Below are 23,681 nucleotides of genomic sequence, written 5' to 3' on the forward strand. Positions count from 1 at the left end.
AACTTCTATTAGGATTCAAGATGTCAAGCACAACGATTACGATTGCCAACACTAGTGCATAGAGACAGTAATGTACTGTGGCTGACATTTCTTTTATTGATACATTTAATGCATTTGTTTTATTGATACATTTAATGCCAATAAAGGTTTGTATGATTGGTAGGTTGGTTGGTTAAAAACCTGGAAAACCCAGGTTTAAATCCCCACTCTGCCAAGGAAACTTGCTGGGCCAGTCACACGCTCTTGACCTAACATTTTTTGGTCTGACCTGACATTGGATCAACACATTTCAGTTCCTGACAGCCCAATGAGCCAGAGAGGAATTATCTGCACCCTTTCCTGGTGTCCTCAAAGCCTCCTTCCATACTGTATGTATCTTTGTCTGGTGGCAGCGACTGCCGTCTCAGCACCACTCTGACCTTCAAAGGAGTGCATGCTATGGATTTGTGCAGTGAAGGAGCAAATTCCTAAAAGTAATCCCAAAGAACACCTGTCAATTCCTGACAGATCCATGTGCTCAGATGGTAGAAACTGCCACCACTCAAGTGCCTAAAAACAAAGTAGAGGAGACCCTTTCCAGACATGAAGCATGCTGGATTGTTTATGGGCCAGGTTTTTTTGCCCATAACAATAGCTTCAAAATAACAAGAACTTCGACCCAACTAGCCTCACAGGCTTATTATGAGGTTCAGTGAGAGGTCTATTAATGTATATTGAAAAGTGCCATAGATATGCTAGGTAATAAAATGCACTGGGCTGAATCATACAACTGTGGGAAAACTGCTGTGTACACCATTTCCTATTTCCCTGTTCTTCAGAATGTATGATGGTACCCAATGGGGGAAAAAAACAGACCATTGGTTCCTCTAGCTCAGTATAAGCTACTGGCAGCTACTTCACAAGATCCTTTTAAAACTGGAGAATTAATTAGAAAAAAACTGAACCTGGAATCTCTTGCACACAGACCACAAATTCTACCACTAAGCCACATCCTCCCCGCCTTTTACTATAAATCTGTATCGTTCTAAGTAGATTTTGCTTCCTTGAATGTTTCACTCAGCCTCCATATCTATCTTTGGGAAAACAAACAAACAAGGATTAGATTGATTGATTCACTCCCCCCATAGAAAATTCAAACCAAAACTGACGGAAAAGGGGGGGCTGTAGGAAGAGGAGGCTTGGCAGCACTTCAGGGCCCACGGTAATATATTTATTGTTTAAATAAACCTGTATCATCATGATTAACTTAATATCTGCAAACTATTTTGCACTTCCAAGCGCTCGATCTTTAATTGCAAGTAGTTCATCATCTGTGCGCCAAGTAATGTGCCTGCCAGAAGCTTCGGGGACTCTGCCAAACAGCAGGAGCTCAGTAAGCAGACGCAACAAGGGGCCAGCAGGCAGCTGCGACTGCGTGTGGACAGTATGGAGCGAGAGGGTGGAGTGAGGGGGAACTGCGCCTGGTGCACACTTGCGCCCTGCGCCCCTGCCATGCCCCGGAACGCCCCTGGAACGCCCCCGCAAGGCACGTGCCTGCTGCATCATGCACCTCCCATCCCCTTGGTGCTACGCCACTGAAGGAGCTTGAGTTATCTTGTGTGATATGAATACTGGTGTCACCCCAGTGGTTCTTGGGGAATGTCAAAACCTCTGCACTTGTACGGTGTTGCATTATTTGAGCTCAAGCTTCAGTGTGAGACATTCATTCATTCCCTTGATCGCTCCCTCCAGCTGGGAAAACATTTGACTCAAGTCTAGGAAAATGGCAGTGCCATTAATTTTCCTGTTCCCCAAATGGCCAGTTGAGATCTGGATATTCATTGGTTGACAACGACCAATCACTCACACTCACACTCACACTCACACACACACACACACACACCCATGAACTCACTATATGAAGTTGCCTCATACCAAGTCAGATCCTTGGTCCACTAGGTGTAGTACTACTTGGGTTGGCAGCAAGTCTCAATGGTCTCAGGGACAACTGGGATTCTTTCAGTTGGAGATGCCAGAAACTCTCTTTAACTCTGCCACCAACATTTATGTCCCTTGTCTTGACCCTGACACCATTCTACATTTGCTCTTCATAGCCCGTTGGTCCGTGACCCACCTGCCTGGTCTTTCAGACTATGTTTACAGGGACATTTACCATTTCCTCCCCCAGTTGTCTACACTTAACCCCCAGCAAGCTGTGTGCTCATTTTACCAAGCTTGAAAGGATGAAAGGCTGAGTCAACCTTGAGCCGGCTGCCTGAACCCGACTTCTGTCGGGATCGAACTCAGGTTGTGAGCACAGCTTTGGCAGCAGTACTGCAGCTTACTACTCTGTGCCATGAAGTTCCTAGCTGGTTTTCCAGAGTTCCCAAATGCTAGCTAAAGCCAAAAGAGAGTCCACCACCTTACAGAATTCAGACACTTCTAAAACACTGGGTTATTTATGTGATGCATTTATAGTGGATTTTCTCATGGAAACTGCAACATAGACAATCCCCATGGCCAGTGCAAGCTGTTTTTGCCTCTCTGCCACAGCTGCTGGGTGTGTGCCAAGTGAACACCCTAATGCCCATTTCCTGAATGCGCCTAAAGAATCCTATCAGTTATTGCTAACATTGATCAGTCTGCCTTGGGCAGCCGAGAAGCAATAATTACCGTGAGTTTTAATCAATTCTGCAGCAATTCAGCTGCAGTTCAATTTGTGATCTGCCTCTCTGGTGACATAAGGTGGTGGGGGGAGAGGTCTGGAAATTACTAGAAAATCAATAACCACCTTGGCCAATAATTCTTTCTGGATAATCGTGGGCAATGTGTCCCTAGTCAATACACCCCCACAATAACTGTCTTCTGGATGTTTGGAATGCAGTATAGGGGACAAAGTTTTGGGCACATCATTAATTCAAAATGTAACCAAATGCTAATATGTGTCTGGGGGGGGGGAGGGCAGGGTTCTGAACAAACACTTAATATACGACAAAGCATTCCCTGGTCTTTGGAAAAGGCAAGAAAAAGGTCAGTGGTGTGTATCCAATCATATAGGTCTTCCAGTATAAAGGAAACAATGATTTCTGCCAATTTTCCCTTCTACTGCAGACCCCAACATGACTGTAAGCAGCTGGACCACTCCTCCCGCTGAGGGTACTATAAGAGTATGGGGGCCAACGATTGGCAGAAGATCAAGACACTGCTCCCCACAAAATGGATACCTCTCATAGAGTTTTGGGATCCATCTTGTGTGTCAAGCCTGGGAAGGAAGGAAAGCAGTTGATTGCTGAATTTTTTCCCTTGGCCCTAAGGCAGTGGTGGCGAACCTATGGCACAGGTGCCAGAGGTGGCACTCAGAGCCCTCTCTGTGGGCATGCGCAAGCAGAGTGCCCGCCCCCCCCCCCACACACACATCTAGGCTGGCGTGGGCCGCTGGGCTCAATTATTAGCATTAAACCTAAGACTTAGTTTTGGGGAAGCAGTGTAGGTAACCCTGTTAAGCGCTGTTAAACTCCACTGATTTTCATGCAAAGAACTAAAGCATGATCCTTTACCTGGGAGTAAGCTCGGTTGCTGGCAATGGGGCTTGCTTTTGAGTAAACCCTCCTAGGGTCGTGAAGAGTTGCATGGTTGCTTCAGAGCAAAGCCACCGACTACCACCAAGCTTACTCCTGAGTAACACACGCCTTGGAGCCAACCATTTTTTCTAAACTAAAACCTCAGTATTCAGATTAAATTGCCATGTTGGCACTTTGCGATAAATAAGTGGGTTTTGGGTTGCAGTTTGAGCAGTCGGTCTCGAAAAGGTTCACCATCACTGCCCTAAGGTGTGTCTGGCTGGTCAATGGGGCTAGCTAATCTCCATTGTGTCACCTTAGGATAATTCAATCAGCACTCTACTTACCCTATCTCAGGGGTCTGCAACCTGTGGCTCTCCAGATGTTCTCGGATTACAATTCCCATCAGTCCCTGCCAATTGGCCATGCTGGCAGGGGCTGATGGGAATTGTAGTCCGTGAACATCTGGAGAGCCACAGGTTGCAGACCCCTGCCCTATCTGCACCCATCCCAGCAATCACTGACTGATTACGGATGGGGGAGTTTACCTCCTCTCTGCCCCACTGCGGCATCAGGCACACACCTGAAGCACTCCAGTGATTCCGGCCGTGAAAGCCTTCGACAATACACTGAACATCTCCTGCTATTCTATGTTTCTTGCATCAGTGCTAACCAGTTCTTGAGTTCAGCCTGGCATCTCTTTGTTATTGCTTGTGTATTTTATTTCCACACCCAAATAGTTCTTCTACAGCTCTCCGCCTGCTTCCTACCCATAAGCCTCTTTCCTTTTTTTAGGATGGTGGCTGGTTTTCAGGTTGGGAAATGGCATTTCTTTCACAGTTGTGAAAAGGTGCCCAGACAGCTGCAGATGCTTAGACGTATAGACGTATAGGCACACTCTCTCAAGGACAAAAAAAAGGGGGATGAATGATGTGCACAGAGGAAAAAACAAAAACCTCCAGGCAATGTAAAACAGTCCACAAACAAGTGGTCCGCTGGTGGGGAATGAGTGAGCAAGAGGAAGGAGATCCATGTTTAGCATTACTTGTGAAGAGCAGACTGGCAAAAGCACAGAAAGCAACTTTCCGACAGCTGAGAAAAAATGTCCAGAAAGGCAGTGAACACAGAGGCAATTGGAGGACATTTCTCCAAGCAAGCATGAGGGATGTGAATCAGACAGCTGGTACTGCTTTCACAAGGTATTTATTTTCACAAGGTGTCGATTTAAGGCCCCAAAGGCAATGGAGCATGAATTGGTAATGGAGACTTGGGTGAGAGACAGAACTTACGTGCAATTTGTCACATGAAGGCCCAAATCATGTGTGGGGGTAAGGGGTGCCTCAGGCACAATGGTTAGAGCTTGGAAGCTCTTCTGCCACCCAATCAGACTAGCAAAGAGCTTATAGAATGGTCAAGTCATCTGCTTGTGAATTAACCATTCTATAAACTCTTTGGCTCCTTCCACACATGCAGAATAATGCACTTTCAAACTGCTTTCAGTGCTCTTTGAAGCTGTGCAGAATAGCAAAATCCACTTGCAAACAGTTGTGAAAGTGGTTTGAAAACGCATTATTTTGTGTGTGCGGAAGGGACCTTTGCTAGTCTGACTGGGTGGCAGAAGAGCTTCCAAGCTCTAACCATTGTGCCCCCATCAGCACTAGAGTACTGTATATTTTGCAGTGCTACATGCAAGCTCTAAACTTCAGCTCAAAGGTTTAGAGAAGCTGTCTATATTTGCATCCCTAGAGCAAAGGGTAGACTGCATTTCAAACGTGCTCCTTCATTGCTATCTTGACACTGGAACAAGAAGAATAACCCTCCCCCCCCACCCAGAGATTGCTTGTTTTTTGTCCCCACAGTGTGTGCATCTACACACATACTCACAACACACACTGAGAGATTAGATGTGCTGAATAAGGAGGAGTTATTTCTAACTTGCCTACTTTTTGGAGCAGAACAGGCAATTTTAAAGGACATTCCTGAAGGTCGTAGTGAAAATAGAACTGCAGAGTCCCAGAATCTCCTAAGACCACACACGCTATATTTAGCAAGAGCTTCTTATTAACTCAGTGGGCATGAAATACTTTTTTGGGTAGATTGACAGTCTCAAATATTGATGGTGATGATTCTCCCGTGCCCTACTATTATCTGACCGAAAGTTCATTCGTCTCCGGGATATGCAGAGGGCTTCAATATCAACATTTGTTAAACGAAGCCTCCTCTCCAGTATGGGATGTCTTCTAATCACAATTGTTCTTTGATAAAATACAGCTTCTCGGGGAACATCAATCCACATTGTGCTGGGATGTCCACCAAAGGATAACGGAAAAGATTACGCATATTCTTCAAGTGACAAATAAATAAACCGCTGGTTAATTAATCAAAATGGTTTCACAGGGCAGGAGGGGGGGGGGGCTCTCATTTGAGTAGGCAGCACTATGGTTATCTCAGAAACAGCCCAATGAGGTGTTTTCATCAGACTGGCCTGACTTTGCACCAGAGGCACACACCAGCTGCATTGGAAAAATGGCAATGAAGGTGACAAATGTGGAAAGGAGTGAAGGCGATTACCATATTGTTACTAGGAAATGAACAGTCATTCTCTGCCCAGTCACCAACTGCAAAGCATTCACAGCCCACAGTTGCAAAATTCCTGAGTTAAATCATGTACCTTTTTAGATCTTTGAGAACCGGTGTGATGTAGTTCAAGTGTTGAATGAATAATGAGGGGACCTGGGTTCAAGGCCCCCACCACAGACGTTTGTGGGGTGCCTTTAAGTCAGTTGCATATCTTGAGCCTAAACTGCTTCATAGGGTTGTTCTGAGAGGAGGAAAGGAGACCCCTGTGCTCAGGGCCACAGTGAGGGGGAACTGTGCCCGGGGCACGTGTGCGCCCCCGCCCACCCCAGAACACCCCCGCACTGGTGCATGCCCGGTGCATCACGCCTCATGCCCCCTTGGTGCTATGCCACTGCCTGTACTCCACACTGAATCGATCCTTTGAAAGAAGGGAATGATGCAAACACAAATGGCAGGTCTTATTCTGGAATTCGGGGATCGGGCGGTATACAAATTAAATAAATAATAATAATAATAATAATAATTATTCCCCACTTTTATCCCTGACCCAAAGCAGTTTGCAGCAATTTTTTTTTAAAAAAATGAAATGAAATGAACCAAAAATAACCAAATGAACCAAAAAATAACCAACTGTATTTTGTGCCAGTCCTGAATCCAATGGGCCAAAGGGCCAAAGGCACAGGTTCAGAGTCTTTTGCCTTGCACCCAAGATCTCATACCTCTGATCACATCCAAGCTTTATACTGGAGCCACGAAGAGCAACACAACACTTGCCTTAAAAGTCACAGCTGGCAGCAAAGTTCCCTCAGTCTGTGCCTGGCGATTCTGTCGGCCCTTCTTGGAAGAGAGGAATTTTCTGCACAAGGCTTTTACTCCAGCTTGGCTTTGCAACTGCATCAGATTTTCCCCTCCTTCACACTAAGTATCATTTGTCAGTCTCTGCTCTCCTGCTTTTTCCCACTTTTTTTCTATTTTTTTCCAGACCACCTGAGAAATATGGGAGGGAGATAACTTGGCAGGGAGGACGTACACAAATGGAAGAACAATGGCTGGCAAACAATACTGTTTATAAGGGAAGGGGAAACACACTAAGAAGCCAAGCTGGAGCAAAAACTCATTGCAGCATAGTCCACAGTTTAAATGGGAGCAGCAGTGGCGTAGTGGTTAAGAGCAGGTGCATTCTAATCTGGAGGAACCGGGTTTGATTCCCCGCTCTGCCGCCTGAGCTGTGGAGGCTTATCTGGGGAATTCAGATTAGCCTGTGCACTCCCACACACACCAGCTGGGTGACCTTGGGCTAGTCACAGCTTCTCGGAGCTCTCTCAGCGCCACCCACCTCACAGGGTGTTTGTTGTGAGGGGGGAAGGGCAAGGAGATTGTAAGCCCCTTTGAGTCTCCTATAAGAGAGAAAGGGGGATATAAATTTAAATTCTCCTCCCCCTCCTCTTCCTCCTCTACTATGTGGGCTGACCATATGGGTGTTTCCCAGAAATTCAGCACCTCCACATGCTGGTTCTATAGGAAAGATCCAGGAAATTGGGCCTCTGACTCTCAATTGAATCATTTAAATATTCTCCCACCAGTGCAGTATCTGCTCATGGGCAAGCTGTTTCTAAACAGCTGGTAGAACATCTGAAGGACATTTCATGGGCACCAGTTGGGCGGCCCGGAAACGCAGGAAGAGGCCACAGATATTTCCCCCGATGACGCTTTCCTCAGGTCCTCTGAAGCTGACTGGGACAATGACTGCCAAATGCAACTGAAAATGGGCCTGGGAAATCAAAGACTTTGAGGTGAGATTAAAGGCACCATAACGTGAAACAGACTGAATTGGGCCATTTGCTCAAAAAAATGAATAGAGGACCACTGCCTGTTTATGTCCACATCTTTAATCAGGTCCAGAGCTCACTGACAACAAGGTCGGGGGAGGGAAGGAGAGCACTCCTTTCTTCTGCAACATCTAAAATGTCTAATTACGGACATCCTAACGCCGAGAGGAAATAAGTGAGCTAAATTGCCGAAGAGGCCGCGTTGTCTTATTATGAAGCTCAGTTCCCTTTCTCCATTATTAAACTTGAAAAAGAATATTTAACAGGTTTCTGCTGAGAGCAAATTGCCGCCTTTCCAATCTTTCTATTGCATCCTCTAAATATTAGCAACCACTTTGTCAGTGGCTCTTAATACAGGTATGAGAAAGCTGCTGCCGGCAATTCAAAACCAGCCGGTGCCGAGAACAAGATCGGAAGCAGCACACAGCTTTGCGCAGGGGAGTTGTAGCAGGCCCTTTGAGAAGGGAAGAAGAGTTGTTGTTGTTTTTTAAATACCCCACTTGTCTTCACTTCTAAGGAGTCTTGAAACAGCTCACAATCACCTTCCCTTCCACTTCCCACAAAAGGCACTTTGCGAGATAGGTAGGGCTGAGAGAGTTCTGAGAGAACTGTGAGTAGACCCAGGTCACCCATCAGGATTCTTGTGGAGGAGCGAGGAAAAAAATTAACTGGATTAGAGTCTGCCACTTACGTAAAAGAGCATGACATCAAACCCAGTTCTCCAGATTAAAGTCCTCTGCTCTTAACCGCTATACCACATGGGAAGCTGTAGTGGCTTCTCTTATTTATTTTTTTTATTTTATTTATTATTAAACTTGTATACTGCCCTCCCCCGGAGGGCTCAGGGCGGTTCACAACATAGATATACAACACAGGTAAATAAACAAATTCCGTACATTTAGTACTGGTCCTTATTAAAATACAGCGCTCAAATTATAACATACCATTATAAGAGCAACTTTTTAGATGTTGCAGCTTAAATTCCTCTGGGGGGGACAGCAGGGCCCCCGCTGTTAAAGGGGGGGCGCACATCAGTGGCTGGCCTCCCCAAAAGCCCGGTGGAATAGCTCAGTCTTACAGCCCCTGCGGAACTATTTCTTACACAGAAATAGTGAGAGGGGATGGCCAATTAAAAAGTATGAAACAAACCCGACCTCCCACCTAAATACACAAAGAACCCAGGTAGCAACGGGTCGCTGAGCTCCAGGGAAACTCTCCCGCTTAGAACCTTGTTAAGATGTTCGATGTCACACAGCAGCAGCCATTGTTACTGCAGATCAGCTTCAACCCATAGCAAGCTCCATTCTTACACAGTCACCAGCATCCTTACAAAACAACTCCCAGTGCATTCATGAAGGACCACAGGCAGCTGAGCACTGGAAAAGCTGAAGAATGTGGCTCAGCAGCTGTGTCTTCCTTGACCTACTTCTCAATGAGCTGTGGTCAAGCAGATGCAGGGGAACGAGTGGAAATTGATTCTAGACAGGCCTGAGGGGAAAATTACGCTAGTTGGGACAGCTGATGTTCTTGAAAGGCTCAATCGGCCAGTCCTAGATAGGCTAAAATTATGCTTGGCAGGTCGGAAGCAAAGTTTAGGAGTGTTCTTGCTCTTCACCAAGAAGGCTGAAATGGGTGAAAGGAATACTTTTCATCAAGTATACCCTATAACAGTGGTGGCGAACCTTTGGCACTCCAGATGTTCTGGACTACAATTCCCATCAGCCCCTGCCAGCATGGCCAACTGTAGGGGCTGATGGGAATTGTAGTCCATAACATCTGGAGTGCCAAAGGTTCGCCACCACTGCCCTATAAGGCCTTTTCCCCTTCCTAACTCAGCTGACATGGCCATGCTGCACCAGGCTACTATGACTTCAATGCTGACTACTGTAACACACACTATGTGGACTTGCCATTGGAGACAGTGTGGAATCCTAAAGTCCAGAATATGGCTGCTTATCCACTTACTAGGACAGTGGTGGTGAACCTTTTCGAGACCGAGTGCCCAAACTGCAACCCAAAACCCACTTATTTATCGCAAAGTGCCAATGCAGCAATTTAACCTGAATACTGAGGTTTTCGTTTAGAAAAAACGGTTGGCTCCGAGGCATGTGTTACTCGGGAGTAAGCTTGGTGGTAGTTGGTGGCTTTGCTTTGAAGCAACCATCCAACTCTTCCAACAGGTTAATCACGACCCTAGATGGGTTTACTCAGAAGCAAGCCCCTTTGCCAGCAACTGAGCTTACTCCCAGATAAAGGATCACGCTTTAGTTCTTCGCATGACAATCAGTGGGGTTTAGCAGCCCTTAACAGAGTAACCTACAATGCCTCCCCAAAACTAGGTCTTAGGTTTAATGCTAATAATCGAGCCCAGCGGCCCAAGACAGCCTAGATGTGGGGGGTGGGGGCACTCTGTTTGCGCGTGCCCACAGAGAGGGCTCTGAGTGCCACTTCTGGCACCCGTGCCATAGGTTCGCCATCACTGTACTAGGAGTACGTCCCAATGGTTATATTACTTTACACCAATCTGTTCTGATTGGCTTCTATGCTTAATTCAAGGTAACCCCTAAAGGCAGGCACAAGCTTGGGCCATCAATTCTTGTATGAGCTTATGATCTAGTGAAGATGCTCTTTCCTGTCTGCTCAGCCTTCCACCAAAATATGTTTTTCATGCCCTAAATGTAGTAGTTGTAGCTTGCCAGGTTGTCCTGTTAATGCGTAGAGTCTCTTCTGAATAGCATGTGAGGGAGGTGCTTTTTGAAGAGCATTTGCATAGCGTCCTGTAGCTATTTAACTGGGCTTTGGAAATCTTTCATATTTTCCAACTTTATGATGTCCTTTAATTACGGACTTCTTTTAAACATGACTTTTGCAATCTTGGAAACCATCCTAAGTTGTTTTTTTTTTTAAAAAGAAAGTTATGACTTCATATGATGAAACTGAATGAATAATTAAATTTCAGGAAGAATGCAGAATACCAACAAGAACATCAGTACAGATGTACAACCATTTGCCTCCAAGATCTGTGAAGGAGACACACACCACCTCCCCAGAGAACAAAACCTCCCTCCCTCCCCGACACCATTCCTCCTCCCATTCTCCAAGCACAGATTGTTGTCTTGTGATCCCCAGGGTACAAATACCAGAAGAGATTTTTCCATCACATCCTCTGGCTCCCCATTACCAGTTTTTAACTTAATACCTTCCCTGTTTTTCCAAGAATAACAACCTTCCTGAGGCAAGTCGAAGCAAATGTTTTCCTCAACAAGAGCCTATATCTCCCTCTCTTCTACTCCCCCAAGAAGTCTTGTCATTTATAAGAACAATCCATCATTATTTTATTTTCAGATGTTCTGATTCAGGCATTTCTTGAGCATCTTAGCACAAATCACAACACCCCGCCTTTTACTAAGCGTTCCCCTGTGGTGGCAATGAAGTGCAACACACAAATGGCTCAGAAAATTTCAGAGAATAATGGAGCTACCTGCGTTATAATTAAACACTGCGGGTATTAAATAGACATATATTTCTTCCGCAAACCCTCCCTCTTTGTCCAAGGCATAAGAACATAAGAACAAGCCAGCTGGATCAGACCAAAGTCCATCTAGTCCAGCTCTCTGCTACTCGCAGTGGCCCACCAGGTGCCTTTGGGAGCTCACATGTAGGATGTGAACGCAATGGCCTTCTGCGGCTGTTGCTCCCGATCACCTGGTCTGTTAAGGCATTTGCAATCTCAGATCAAAGAGGATCAAGATTGGTAGCCATAAATCGACTTCTCCTCCATAAATCTGTCCAAGCCCCTTTTAAAGCTATCCAGGTTAGTGGCCATCACCACCTCCTGTGGCAGCATATTCCAAACACCAATCACACGTTGCGTGAAGAAGTGTTTCCTTTTATTAGTCCTAATTCTTCCCCCCAGCATTTTCAATGAATGCCCCCTGGTTCTAGTATTGTGAGAAAGAGAGAAAAATTTCTCTCTGTCAACATTTTCTACCCCATGCATAATTTTGTAGACTTCAATCATATCCCCCCTCAGACGTCTCCTCTCCAAACTAAAGAGTCCCAAACGCTGCAGCCTCTCCTCATAGGGAAGGTGCTCCAGTCCCTCAATCATCCTTGTTGCCCTTCTCTGCACTTTTTCTATCTCCTCAATATCCTTTTTGAGATGCGGCGACCAGAACTGGACACAGTACTCCAAGTGCGGTCGCACCACTGCTTTATATAAGGGCATGACAATCTTTGCAGTTTTATTATCAATTCATTTTCTAATGATCCCCAGCAGTTTGCAGTTTGCCTAGTATCCTCGCTGCCCCTCAATTTATCAGGTTTGGCAACCTCCACACTTCGGTCCCCAAGTGATTGTCCTTCCAAATACATCTCAGCAGCTTACCAATTTCTCTTTGCTACCTTGGCACTATGCTCAGTCATGCACTGATCACTTTTCTCTGGTCCAGACAGCAAACCTATGGTTGAACTGTATGTACTATGTCAGGTTGCCAATACAGCATCACACGAACAAATGTTTCCCTATAACTATTTCTGTACATATCCACATAAAGAAAAGTAGCAAGCATAAGAGCCCTTCTGTCTGACAGGACAATTTTCCATATGCATGGAACTGGGCATAGGAGCAGTCGTGGGATCCAAACATTTTAGTAACAGGTTCCCATGGTGGTGGGATTCAAACAGTGGCGTAGCATCAATGGGACTGGGCGGGGCATGACGGGGGCGTGACCGGGCATTCCGGGGGCGGGGCATTAATAATTTCTCTGTTACTGTAAAAAACTCTTACTGTAAAAAAAGAAGTTCCTAATTTCCAGCTGGTATCTTTCTGTCCATAATTTAAACTCATCATAGCAAGTCCTATCGTCTACTGCCAACAGAAACAACTGCTTCTCCTCTAATTGACTGCCTGTCAAATACTTAATACTTTCAAATACTTAATTTTGGTTCTAGAAATCAAAAGAAGGATAATTTCCTTAAACAAGGAACTTTACCATATTTCTAAAACATGTTTTTAAAACAGCCCAACAGGGAGAATTATCCCATTTTCTACCTTCGCTAACCTGCCACATAGGAAACAACAGGACTTTATGATTTTTGGACCTAATGGAATTTCTAACAGAAAAGCAGACCTAATTAGTAACCCCCTCCCGGCACACACAATTAATGAGTAACCCACTCTTGGGAACGGGTGAGAACCTGCTGGATCCCACCTCTGCATAGGAGACTCCAATCACACAAGCCTCCACTGGCCAGTTCCAAACACATGTTTGCCACTTTAGTCCCACAACAAGTTGCTGATTGTAACTATTGTTTCTTGAGTGCATGCATACAGATGGGCTTTTGGCTCTGCCTGGAGCTGCGATCCAGCAACTTCTCGTTACTTTAGGCCCCAAAAATTCTCTCTACTCAGATACAGAGACTTGATTGCGAGTGTCCAAGGGGAGGGGTGTCACGACACTGAACGGCAAGCCACCTTGAACTATAAGGAAAGGCAGGCTACAAATGTTTTTTTTTTCATTTTTAAAAAAGAGGAACTTTTCGGAGACACCTTCTTTGCAAGCTAGTTTTCTTTTTAAAACAAAAAAAAATGCTCACAGTTCATTATCCTTTTAATTCTTCCCTGCACCTTCCCAACTTTTTTTATCTTGAGCTTCCGGCAGCAATCCAACTGATGCGCAGAGACCACAAAGCAGTAGCTAATAATTCTAGGCAGAGGCATAGGGAGGGGAAATGTTGTCCGGGGAAACACCTGCTCAAGAGCGCCCCCAGCGCCCTGCCCCCCACCCCCACTGTGCCCCACTTATCTCAGCCGGCCTGGAGATTGCCATCGTTGCCAGCCTTGTCCTCTGGCCCAGTGGCGCCCCTCTGCTGTCTGCCCTCTGCCGGGGGGGCCAGCAGCAGGAGACAATTGGCATGCCTCAGGAGAGGCGAGGTCTTGTGGTGACGGGCCAGGCACAGCAGGAGCATGGCAGAGGCCAGCTGGCAGCAGGTGGAGCCGGGCAAGATGGGAAGGCAGCACAATGGACCTATGGCTGTCTCCCGCATCTCCCTCATGGACAGCCCGGAGGAGGCCGATTCTTGCTGCCTGGCTCAGCCCACTCCACTGCCTGTTCTCCCTTGCTCCATGTGTCCAAGCACTTGTGGAAGCAGGTGGGTGGTCACCAGAGGGACTTGGTCGGATGGCAGAAGTCGGCCTCCTCCAAACTCATCAGTGAGCTTCAGGTCAAATTTTGGTGTTGAACCCAAGTTTTCCTAAGCCTACTCCCACACTTCAACTATTACTTACAAATGAAAGAATAAAACCTTAAGAGCTAAGGAATTTGTACAATATTGCAGACTATAATTTTTTATTATTATTATTATTATTATTATTATTATTATTATTATTATTATTATTATTATTATTATTATTATTATTATTATTTATTAAATTTAGTATACCGCCCTATCCCCAAAGGGCTCAGGGCGGTGTACAGATAATTTAGTCTTTATGCTACAATATTTCTGCAATCTGAGTTTAGATGAGAGAAACATAAATGTGGCTACCTTGCACGTGACATCCTCAAAGACATCAGCCATTATAAAACACATTTTATTCTCCTCAGTACCTGCTAATTTTTCTAAAATATTTTAAAGATCTAAGTTCTGGATATGAGAAGCATGGGACAGTACAAGATATAATGCATTACGTTTTCTACCTTATCTACGCGACAATCACATTATGCATTGATCTTTCGGGCTCTTGTTAGATCTTCCAAAAGGATAGTTTGATGGAAAAGATTGAAATGTTAGGCTTGTAAAAACCTTTCTTAAATTTGGATTCATTAAATTTGTAAGACAAAGGGCCTGATTATTATGTTTCTTAATTTTTGAAAACCAAGGGGTGAAATTCGTGTCAGCAGCACTCTCTATATCCTGATAGAAGTTTGTATTAAATAACCCGTTACTCATTCTACTTAACTCCCATACCAAGATAGTTTCAAGGGATGGAATCTCATAGCTATTTATTAGGGAAACTAGCGGGGCCTGGCCACGCGTTGCTGTGGCTTACATGGGGGGGGGGGGGGGGTAGGAACAGAAGGGAGGAGGAAAGGGAGAGGTGCGCCGGCTGTCCCCTGTGGCTTGGCGTGGGACGATCTATGTTCCTCTCCTGTGTTCGAGAGCCAGGAAAAGGACTATGTACATGGGAGGTAGATGGAGTGGGAGAGAGTAGGTGGTGGAGTTGGTGCAGAGTTAGTTCTTTGCAGTGGGAGAGAAGAGATGGTTGAGTTGGTGGAGAGTTGTGTGTGTATGAGGGACAGATCGTTTGTTGTTGGTAGTTATAAATGAGTAAGTAAAGGCAGACAGCTGTGGAGAATATGGGTGAGGAATTGTGTATGTGATGGTTGCCTGTGAGAGGGGGCAGAGTGAAGTGGGTGAGGAGGAGGGAGAAGTGTGTGACTGGTGGAATGTGATGGAGTGCAGAGTGAAGTGTGTTGGGAGGTTTGCAGTTTCAGGAAAGGAACAGTGTTGGTCTGCAGTATGAAAGCTTGATACAAGTCCAGTAGGATCTTAGAGACCAACAAGATTTTGGAGGCATGAATTTTCAAAAGTCAAAGCTATCTTGGATGTATCAGAGAATTTCTTACAGAAACCATCACTCAAAATGTGTTTTTTTTTTCCTTTGCCAGTGCTTGGGAGGTTCAGACTTTCAGGGTTGCTGCCTGAAAATAACTCTGCTCTCCAGATACACACATTGGTCTCCCTCCTCCTACCCCCCGAATTCTCTCTCTGTACAAGTATGCTGTACTCCTCGCTGCACTGACCCCTGCAATCACTTGCACACAGGTATTTAAATCACTGCTGTCTAGCACTGAAACAGAGATTAAAAATAAATAGCCAGGTGGTAAGGAAACGAAACACTGAGGCAGGTATGAAGCTGACCATATGGCAAGCCCAAAATACGAGGCACTTTTGTCGGTGTGTGCACGCAAGCAAGCTGTTTTCCTCTCTGCTTCTGCCGAAGCGCAGCTAGCAACCTGTAGGTGCTCAGACACCCTTCTTCACAAAAAAAGGGGTAGGATTAAGACAATAGTCGAATTGCACAGGGCAAATACAATGGGAGTAGGACGCTGTACAAACTGTTTGGGAGGGGTGAATTTGCGCAGGTCCCGGGCCCAAAATGGGTCTGTCCTGCTTTATCCTTCTCAACCCAGAATTTTCAAAAATCACTCAACCAGCGATCCTTTCGCAAAATCCCGGATTGAAGCCACTCCTGTGCGAACAGCCAGGCAGGAAGTGCTTTATTTCACTCCCTTCCGTAGCACCTGTCATTGCCCTGCCATTGTTTTTGGTTTGCTTTGCTTTAAATGTTGTGTGTTGGACATGCGCAGCTACACAGGTGCAGCCAATCATATTTTGGGGCAACTGGCATGGCTGCGGAAGTTCATTTCTGCATGCCTATGTAGCTACAAACGTGTTGCAGGAATTTTTTTTAAAAAAGAGAAGTGTCTCCGTGTGAAGGCGCAAAAGCAACCCGGATTGTGTCGCTGCCTGCATGGCATGTGTGTGAACAGCAAGAAAGAAAATGGATTCCTTTGTAATGACTGCAACCCATTATACATTTGCTGGGCGGAATCAACCAATGTGATATTCCATGTTTGGTTTCAGCAGAAAATGGTGTGTTGTGTTAGGTGAAGATGAAAAGCATGAGAGATTATGCTAAAAAAAACCCCTGTAAATCTGGATGAACAATAGGAGAATCAGAAATTGCTCAGAAGAAGAAGAGGAGGAGGAGGAGGAAGAGGAGGAGGAAGAGGAAGAGGAGGAGGAAGAGGAAGAAGAAGAGGAAGAAGAAGAAGAAGAAGAAGAAGAAGAAGAAGAGGAAGAAAAAGAAGAAGAAGAAGAAGAAGAAGAAGAAGAAGAAGAAGAAGAAGAACAACAACAACAACAACAACAACAGCAGCAGCAGAAGCAGGAACAGGAGCAGGAGGAGTTTGGATTAATACCCCACCTTTCTCTCCTGTAAGGAGATTCAAAGTGGTTTACAAGCTCCTTTCCCTTCCTTTCCCCACAACAGACACCTTGTGTGGTTGGTGGGGCTGAGAGAGTTTTGAAGAACTGTGACTAGTCTAAGGTCACCCAGCAGGAATGTAGGAGTGAGGAAACACATCTGGTTCATCAGATAACCCTCTGCCACTCAAGTGGAGGAGTGGGGAATCAAACCTGGTTTTCCAGATTAGAATTCACCTGTTCTTAACCGCTATACCACACTGGCTTGCTATAGGAGATAAACATGGGATGTTTCTGCTTTACAATACATAGCAGCCGAGGCATTCCTCCCATTGGGCAAAGTGGGCAGTTGCCCTGGGCGCAGCCCTGTGGGGGGCGCAGGTTTGTTTGTGGGATTTTTTTGTATTTTCAGTGTTTTTCCATTTTTGGCCTACAGAGGGCGCAGTTTTTAGGCTAGCAGGGATGTTTTGGGAGACTCTCCTGATGCTATCACCCAGGTTTGGTGAGGTTTGGTTCAGGGAGTCCAAAGGTATGGACTCCCAAAGGGGGTGCCCCATCCCCCATTGTTTCCAATGGGAGCTAATAGGAGATGAGGCTACACCTTTGAGGGTCGATAACTTTGGACCCCCTGAACCAAACTTCCCCACACAAACCTAAGGGAGAATATCATCAGGAGAATCTTTACTACTGATACCACCCAGGTTTTGTGAAGTTTGGTCCAGGGGGACCAAACCTATGAGACTCAAAGGGGGGTACTCCATCATCCATTGTTTCCAATGGGAGCCTAACAGAAGATGGGGGCTACACCTTTGAGGGTCCCACTAACTTTGGACCCCCTGAACCAAACTTCACCAAACTCTGGTGTGGTACCATTAGGGGAGTCTCTAAAGAGTACCCTGAAAGTTTGGTGCTGCTATAACAATTGCACCCTGCTTGTGAGCACCCCAAGATTTCCCACCCCAGATTTCCCCCCCCCCCCCCCACCACCCCCCTGGCCCCCCACACCCCCCCCCCCCCACCCCCCCCCCCCCCCCCCCCCCCCCCCCCCCCCCCCCCCCCCCCCCACCCCACCCACCCCCCACCCCCCCCCCCCCCCACCCCCCCCCTCCCTCCCCCCCCCCCCCCTCCCCACCCCCCCACCCCCCCCCCCCCCCCCCCCCACCCCCCCCCCCCCCCCCCCCCCCCCCCCCCCACCCCCCCCCCCCCCCACCCCCCCCCCCCCCCACCCCCCCCCCCCCCCACCCCCCCCCCCCCCCACCCCCCCCCCCCCCCACCCCCCCCCCCCCCCACCCCCCCCCCCCCCCACCCCCCCCCCCCCCCACCCCCCCCCCCCCCCACCCCCCCCCCCCCCCACCCCCCCCCCCCCCCACCCCCCCCCCCCCCCACCCCCCCCCCCCCCCACCCCCCCCCCCCCCCACCCCCCCCCCCCCCCACCCCCCCCCCCCCCCACCCCCCCCCCCCCCCACCCCCCCCCCCCCCCACCCCCCCCCCCCCCCACCCCCCCCCCCCCCCACCCCCCCCCCCCCCCACCCCCCCCCCCCCCCACCCCCCCCCCCCCCCACCCCCCCCCCCCCCCACCCCCCCCCCCCCCCACCCCCCCCCCCCCCCACCCCCCCCCCCCCCCACCCCCCCCCCCCCCCACCCCCCCCCCCCCCCACCCCCCCCCCCCCCCACCCCCCCCCCCCCCCACCCCCCCCCCCCCCCACCCCCCCCCCCCCCCACCCCCCCCCCCCCCCACCCCCCCCCCCCCCCACCCCCCCCCCCCCCCACCCCCCCCCCCCCCCACCCCCCCCCCCCCCCACCCCCCCCCCCCCCCACCCCCCCCCCCCCCCACCCCCCCCCCCCCCCACCCCCCCCCCCCCCCACCCCCCCCCCCCCCCACCCCCCCCCCCCCCCACCCCCCCCCCCCCCCACCCCCCCCCCCCCCCACCCCCCCCCCCCCCCACCCCCCCCCCCCCCCACCCCCCCCCCCCCCCACCCCCCCCCCCCCCCACCCCCCCCCCCCCCCACCCCCCCCCCCCCCCACCCCCCCCCCCCCCCACCCCCCCCCCCCCCCACCCCCCCCCCCCCCCACCCCCCCCCCCCCCCACCCCCCCCCCCCCCCACCCCCCCCCCCCCCCACCCCCCCCCCCCCCCACCCCCCCCCCCCCCCACCCCCCCCCCCCCCCACCCCCCCCCCCCCCCACCCCCCCCCCCCCCCACCCCCCCCCCCCCCCACCCCCCCCCCCCCCCACCCCCCCCCCCCCCCACCCCCCCCCCCCCCCACCCCCCCCCCCCCCCACCCCCCCCCCCCCCCACCCCCCCCCCCCCCCACCCCCCCCCCCCCCCACCCCCCCCCCCCCCCACCCCCCCCCCCCCCCACCCCCCCCCCCCCCCACCCCCCCCCCCCCCCACCCCCCCCCCCCCCCACCCCCCCCCCCCCCCACCCCCCCCCCCCCCCACCCCCCCCCCCCCCCACCCCCCCCCCCCCCCACCCCCCCCCCCCCCCACCCCCCCCCCCCCCCACCCCCCCCCCCCCCCACCCCCCCCCCCCCCCACCCCCCCCCCCCCCCACCCCCCCCCCCCCCCACCCCCCCCCCCCCCCACCCCCCCCCCCCCCCACCCCCCCCCCCCCCCACCCCCCCCCCCCCCCACCCCCCCCCCCCCCCACCCCCCCCCCCCCCCACCCCCCCCCCCCCCCACCCCCCCCCCCCCCCACCCCCCCCCCCCCCCACCCCCCCCCCCCCCCACCCCCCCCCCCCCCCACCCCCCCCCCCCCCCACCCCCCCCCCCCCCCACCCCCCCCCCCCCCCACCCCCCCCCCCCCCCACCCCCCCCCCCCCCCACCCCCCCCCCCCCCCACCCCCCCCCCCCCCCACCCCCCCCCCCCCCCACCCCCCCCCCCCCCCACCCCCCCCCCCCCCCACCCCCCCCCCCCCCCACCCCCCCCCCCCCCCACCCCCCCCCCCCCCCACCCCCCCCCCCCCCCACCCCCCCCCCCCCCCACCCCCCCCCCCCCCCACCCCCCCCCCCCCCCACCCCCCCCCCCCCCCACCCCCCCCCCCCCCCACCCCCCCCCCCCCCCACCCCCCCCCCCCCCCACCCCCCCCCCCCCCCACCCCCCCCCCCCCCCACCCCCCCCCCCCCCCACCCCCCCCCCCCCCCACCCCCCCCCCCCCCCACCCCCCCCCCCCCCCACCCCCCCCCCCCCCCACCCCCCCCCCCCCCCACCCCCCCCCCCCCCCACCCCCCCCCCCCCCCACCCCCCCCCCCCCCCACCCCCCCCCCCCCCCACCCCCCCCCCCCCCCACCCCCCCCCCCCCCCACCCCCCCCCCCCCCCACCCCCCCCCCCCCCCACCCCCCCCCCCCCCCACCCCCCCCCCCCCCCACCCCCCCCCCCCCCCACCCCCCCCCCCCCCCACCCCCCCCCCCCCCCACCCCCCCCCCCCCCCACCCCCCCCCCCCCCCACCCCCCCCCCCCCCCACCCCCCCCCCCCCCCACCCCCCCCCCCCCCCACCCCCCCCCCCCCCCACCCCCCCCCCCCCCCACCCCCCCCCCCCCCCACCCCCCCCCCCCCCCACCCCCCCCCCCCCCCACCCCCCCCCCCCCCCACCCCCCCCCCCCCCCACCCCCCCCCCCCCCCACCCCCCCCCCCCCCCACCCCCCCCCCCCCCCACCCCCCCCCCCCCCCACCCCCCCCCCCCCCCACCCCCCCCCCCCCCCACCCCCCCCCCCCCCCACCCCCCCCCCCCCCCACCCCCCCCCCCCCCCACCCCCCCCCCCCCCCACCCCCCCCCCCCCCCACCCCCCCCCCCCCCCACCCCCCCCCCCCCCCACCCCCCCCCCCCCCCACCCCCCCCCCCCCCCACCCCCCCCCCCCCCCACCCCCCCCCCCCCCCACCCCCCCCCCCCCCCACCCCCCCCCCCCCCCACCCCCCCCCCCCCCCACCCCCCCCCCCCCCCACCCCCCCCCCCCCCCACCCCCCCCCCCCCCCACCCCCCCCCCCCCCCACCCCCCCCCCCCCCCACCCCCCCCCCCCCCCACCCCCCCCCCCCCCCACCCCCCCCCCCCCCCACCCCCCCCCCCCCCCACCCCCCCCCCCCCCCACCCCCCCCCCCCCCCACCCCCCCCCCCCCCCACCCCCCCCCCCCCCCACCCCCCCCCCCCCCCACCCCCCCCCCCCCCCACCCCCCCCCCCCCCCACCCCCCCCCCCCCCCACCCCCCCCCCCCCCCACCCCCCCCCCCCCCCACCCCCCCCCCCCCCCACCCCCCCCCCCCCCCACCCCCCCCCCCCCCCACCCCCCCCCCCCCCCACCCCCCCCCCCCCCCACCCCCCCCCCCCCCCACCCCCCCCCCCCCCCACCCCCCCCCCCCCCCACCCCCCCCCCCCCCCACCCCCCCCCCCCCCCACCCCCCCCCCCCCCCACCCCCCCCCCCCCCCACCCCCCCCCCCCCCCACCCCCCCCCCCCCCCACCCCCCCCCCCCCCCACCCCCCCCCCCCCCCACCCCCCCCCCCCCCCACCCCCCCCCCCCCCCACCCCCCCCCCCCCCCACCCCCCCCCCCCCCCACCCCCCCCCCCCCCCACCCCCCCCCCCCCCCACCCCCCCCCCCCCCCACCCCCCCCCCCCCCCACCCCCCCCCCCCCCCACCCCCCCCCCCCCCCACCCCCCCCCCCCCCCACCCCCCCCCCCCCCCACCCCCCCCCCCCCCCACCCCCCCCCCCCCCCACCCCCCCCCCCCCCCACCCCCCCCCCCCCCCACCCCCCCCCCCCCCCACCCCCCCCCCCCCCCACCCCCCCCCCCCCCCACCCCCCCCCCCCCCCACCCCCCCCCCCCCCCACCCCCCCCCCCCCCCACCCCCCCCCCCCCCCACCCCCCCCCCCCCCCACCCCCCCCCCCCCCCACCCCCCCCCCCCCCCACCCCCCCCCCCCCCCACCCCCCCCCCCCCCCACCCCCCCCCCCCCCCACCCCCCCCCCCCCCCACCCCCCCCCCCCCCCACCCCCCCCCCCCCCCACCCCCCCCCCCCCCCACCCCCCCCCCCCCCCACCCCCCCCCCCCCCCACCCCCCCCCCCCCCCACCCCCCCCCCCCCCCACCCCCCCCCCCCCCCACCCCCCCCCCCCCCCACCCCCCCCCCCCCCCACCCCCCCCCCCCCCCACCCCCCCCCCCCCCCACCCCCCCCCCCCCCCACCCCCCCCCCCCCCCACCCCCCCCCCCCCCCACCCCCCCCCCCCCCCACCCCCCCCCCCCCCCACCCCCCCCCCCCCCCACCCCCCCCCCCCCCCACCCCCCCCCCCCCCCACCCCCCCCCCCCCCCACCCCCCCCCCCCCCCACCCCCCCCCCCCCCCACCCCCCCCCCCCCCCACCCCCCCCCCCCCCCACCCCCCCCCCCCCCCACCCCCCCCCCCCCCCACCCCCCCCCCCCCCCACCCCCCCCCCCCCCCACCCCCCCCCCCCCCCACCCCCCCCCCCCCCCACCCCCCCCCCCCCCCACCCCCCCCCCCCCCCACCCCCCCCCCCCCCCACCCCCCCCCCCCCCCACCCCCCCCCCCCCCCACCCCCCCCCCCCCCCACCCCCCCCCCCCCCCACCCCCCCCCCCCCCCACCCCCCCCCCCCCCCACCCCCCCCCCCCCCCACCCCCCCCCCCCCCCACCCCCCCCCCCCCCCACCCCCCCCCCCCCCCACCCCCCCCCCCCCCCACCCCCCCCCCCCCCCACCCCCCCCCCCCCCCACCCCCCCCCCCCCCCACCCCCCCCCCCCCCCACCCCCCCCCCCCCCCACCCCCCCCCCCCCCCACCCCCCCCCCCCCCCACCCCCCCCCCCCCCCACCCCCCCCCCCCCCCACCCCCCCCCCCCCCCACCCCCCCCCCCCCCCACCCCCCCCCCCCCCCACCCCCCCCCCCCCCCACCCCCCCCCCCCCCCACCCCCCCCCCCCCCCACCCCCCCCCCCCCCCACCCCCCCCCCCCCCCACCCCCCCCCCCCCCCACCCCCCCCCCCCCCCACCCCCCCCCCCCCCCACCCCCCCCCCCCCCCACCCCCCCCCCCCCCCACCCCCCCCCCCCCCCACCCCCCCCCCCCCCCACCCCCCCCCCCCCCCACCCCCCCCCCCCCCCACCCCCCCCCCCCCCCACCCCCCCCCCCCCCCACCCCCCCCCCCCCCCACCCCCCCCCCCCCCCACCCCCCCCCCCCCCCACCCCCCCCCCCCCCCACCCCCCCCCCCCCCCACCCCCCCCCCCCCCCACCCCCCCCCCCCCCCACCCCCCCCCCCCCCCACCCCCCCCCCCCCCCACCCCCCCCCCCCCCCACCCCCCCCCCCCCCCACCCCCCCCCCCCCCCACCCCCCCCCCCCCCCACCCCCCCCCCCCCCCACCCCCCCCCCCCCCCACCCCCCCCCCCCCCCACCCCCCCCCCCCCCCACCCCCCCCCCCCCCCACCCCCCCCCCCCCCCACCCCCCCCCCCCCCCACCCCCCCCCCCCCCCACCCCCCCCCCCCCCCACCCCCCCCCCCCCCCACCCCCCCCCCCCCCCACCCCCCCCCCCCCCCACCCCCCCCCCCCCCCACCCCCCCCCCCCCCCACCCCCCCCCCCCCCCACCCCCCCCCCCCCCCACCCCCCCCCCCCCCCACCCCCCCCCCCCCCCACCCCCCCCCCCCCCCACCCCCCCCCCCCCCCACCCCCCCCCCCCCCCACCCCCCCCCCCCCCCACCCCCCCCCCCCCCCACCCCCCCCCCCCCCCACCCCCCCCCC

Source organism: Sphaerodactylus townsendi, linkage group LG12, assembly GCF_021028975.2.
Source record: "Sphaerodactylus townsendi isolate TG3544 linkage group LG12, MPM_Stown_v2.3, whole genome shotgun sequence".
NCBI classification, from domain to species: domain Eukaryota; kingdom Metazoa; phylum Chordata; class Lepidosauria; order Squamata; family Sphaerodactylidae; genus Sphaerodactylus; species Sphaerodactylus townsendi.